The sequence below is a fragment of the Notechis scutatus genome, chromosome 16, assembly GCF_049901735.1.
Source record: "Notechis scutatus isolate UNSWTSFEM ecotype Mainland chromosome 16, rNotScu1.2, whole genome shotgun sequence".
NCBI lineage: Eukaryota > Metazoa > Chordata > Lepidosauria > Squamata > Elapidae > Notechis > Notechis scutatus.
This window is the reverse complement of record NC_142024.1, coordinates 2,457,600-2,460,787: the sequence shown is the minus strand read 5'-3', so window position 1 is coordinate 2,460,787 and position 3,188 is coordinate 2,457,600. Positions and strand designations below refer to the sequence as shown.

General features: G+C 48.8%; 1 long non-coding RNA gene across 1 annotated transcript; it reads right to left on the bottom strand.

Moving 5' to 3' along the window:
- Window positions 1-308: 308 nt before the first annotated feature.
- On the bottom strand, window positions 309-2,384 carry LOC148129382 (uncharacterized). Its single transcript, XR_015745531.1, has 2 exons — window positions 2,190-2,384; window positions 309-2,154 (listed from the first exon to the last, which is right to left on the bottom strand). It is a non-coding gene; the product is annotated as an uncharacterized LOC148129382 (long non-coding RNA).
- Between the last annotated feature and the right edge of the window lie 804 nt (window positions 2,385-3,188).

The window sequence follows — 3,188 nt, the reverse complement described above, 5'->3', positions numbered from 1 at the left end:
CTTCAGTCCTGGCTTGAAGGGGGCCCAGGGGAGGGAGGTCCTGGGAAGAGGAGGGTTATATGCTCCCCCTCCTCCCAGGACCCCCCCCCAGGCCCCTTTTAGGCCAGGATTGAAGCCAAAGGCATTGATGGGGGCTGAGGAGGCCCATGGGACATGGGGTGGGTGTGATGGGTCAGAGAACGGTCACCCAGTGTCCCTTGGCTTGGAGTGGCCAAACTGCCACCCTCTGAGCCAAGGACATTGGGCAGCCGCTCTCTGCCCAGCCCACCTGCACCCCAGCCCCATCTCTCGGCCTCCCCCAGTCCCCACCAACCCTCAGCTTCAACCGTGGCACAAGGGAAGCTGGCAAGAGAGGCTCTGGGGGTGCCCAGGGCTGCCCTGGGGGGGCTTGGATGCCCCAGGCCTTCCTAGGGCCTCCCTGCCAGCCTCCCTGATGCCATGGCTGGCTCCCAGCCTTTCTCCCCCCTCCTGAGGGTGACCCACCATGCAGAGAGATTTTCTCTGTGCACCCATTGCTATAAGCAGGCATGCACAAATGTGCATTATTTGAAATTAACTCCAAGATTTGGAATAAATTGTGCACACCTGCTTAGAACAAGGGGAGGAACTGCAGACTTGCCTCAAGACACACCTGGATTTTTCTGGCTCACCTGCCTAGGTGCTGGGAAGATTGGGGGAGGGAGCATGCATGACACCCAATGAAGCACAAGATCTTACACATAAAAAGTTTTCAACTTTGACAAGTTTAAGTTGTGCAGACTTCTAACTAGAGCTGAAGTCCACCCACCTAAGTTTGCCAAGGCCAAGAACCACTGGAGACCCTAAAATGGGGGTCTTCAAACTTGACAGCTTTAAGACTTGTGGACTTCAACTCCCAGAATTCCTCCTCCAGTTGTGTTAACTCAGGAAATCTGGGGGTTGAAGTCCACAAGTCTTAAACTTGCCAAGTTTGAAGACCCTTGATCTATCTCTATCACCTATCAATCATCTATATCATCTCTCTATCCTCTATATCGGGGCTCTTCAAACTTGACAGCTTTAAGACTTGTGAACTTCAACTCCCAGAATTCATGTTAGCTCAGGAATTCTGAGCCAAGCTTTGCTGGCTGAGGAATTCTGGGAGTTGAAGTCCACAAGTCTTAGAGTGGCCAAGGTTGGGGACCTCTGCTCTAGGGCATCCTATGGAGATAGGATTCTGCCCTCTGTGTGAAGAACTCAACACAGAAGCCAGAAGAACTGGAGACCCAACACCTGCAGAGCCTGGCACTTGTCCCAAGTCCCAGATTTCTGAACACAGACCTGAGAAGAATTGGGGGCCACCACCAAGTGAAGGCATGGAGCTCTCTGGTCTCCAAAGAACTTCAGTTTCCAGAAGTCTCCAATCCACAGGATGGAGAACGCTGGGAACTGAATTGCAGCTATCTGGTGTCTTGGGGAGAAAGGGGACATCTCAAGCTTCTCTAGCCACCACTGCTAAGGATTCTGGGAGCTAAAATCCCTCCCTTTGAAAGTTGCATCTTTCAATGGATGGACTACAGCTCCCAAAACTCTTAACTGTTTTAAATGGGAGTTGAATGGGAGCTATCTAGTGCCTTCCACTCTGGAGGACTCCAATTCCCATAATTCTGAGAGTTGAAGTCCACACCCTTCTAAAGGCCAATTGGCTTTCTGAAAGCAAGTCCAGACCTACTTGGGGGGAGGTATAGATGACCCTCTTAGATCAGGGTTTCCCACCCTTAGCAAGATGTGTGGATATCAACACCCAAGATTCCCCAAACCGATTGGCTGGGGAATTCTGGGATTTGCAGTCCACACACCTTCAAGTTTGAAAAACGCTGATCTAAGTTCTTCCAACACCTCAACTCTGTCCAAACATCTGAACTTGCTCTACACGATCCTACCAGATAAACACTTGTGGTCCTAAAGGCTGACAACAGCCATGATTCCTTGACCCTACCAGCCACAGCTTAAAACTTACCACTTAAATCAAATTTACCACTTAAGGGCTCTTGGGCCTCAAGAGTATCTCCACAAGCCACCAAACATTGTTAGCCAACCTGAAGACTTAAGACTCCCTTCACCTAACTTGCAAATTACAGAGAGATCCTGGCTACGCTGGGGATCAATAACAACAATCAATAACAATAAGACTTGCTAACTCCTTATCCACTCACAACCAACAATAAGACTTGCTAACTCCTTATCCACTCACGACCAACAATAAGACTTGCTAACTCCTTATCCACTCACAACCAACAATAAGACTTGCTAACTCCTTATCCACTCACGACCAACAATAAGACTTGCTAACTCCTTATCCACTCACAACCAACAATAAGACTTGCTAACTCCTTATCCACTCACAACCAACAATAAGACTTGCTAACTCCCTTATCCACTCACAACCAACAATAAGACTTGCTAACTCCTTATCCACTCACAACCAACAATAAGACTTGCTAACTCCTTATCCACTCACAACCAACAATAAGACTTGCTAACTCCTTATCCACTCACAACCAACAATAAGACTTGCTAACTCCTTATCCACTCACAACCAACAATAAGACTTGCTAACTCCTTATTTTAGACCTGATCTGTCCGGTGACCTCAAGCAACAAGTGTGTGTGTGTTGGGGGGTCTCAGTTCCTGGTGGGCACCACACAGGCGGCGAAGAAAGGCGTGCGTGGGTCACAATGCAGTAAAAGCCGCAGGGAAGAACGTTTCTCCATCGGGATCTGGCCGTTTTGCCCGCTGCGGTTTCGGTGCAGAGCGATCCAGGCCTCCGAAAGAAATGCACAAGAGGCTGTTTTTACAAGCCGAGAACGACACACACGATCCCTTCCCATACAGAGATAAAAATAAGAGGAATTGGGGGCAGTGGGGGATTCAAAGCATGCATTGTGCTGCCAGTCCAACTCTTCCTGCTGTTGTTTGATTCCCAAAAATTTGTAAATACTGTCACTTGGCAGGAAAAGAGCCAAGCCACAAAATGTGGTGGCACGTTGGTCTTCCATCTCTCCGTCTCCAGCGCTGGGTGGGTGGGATTGGCCTCCCGAAGAGGAAGGGGCAGCATGGAAGGCTGGCCTGGCTTTTTATTTTTTAAAGAAGGTTTTGTTTTGAGATGGTTTTAAGAACCCCCATTATTATTATTCTAAAGAGGCAGGGTTTTTTTGTAGCCATCATGG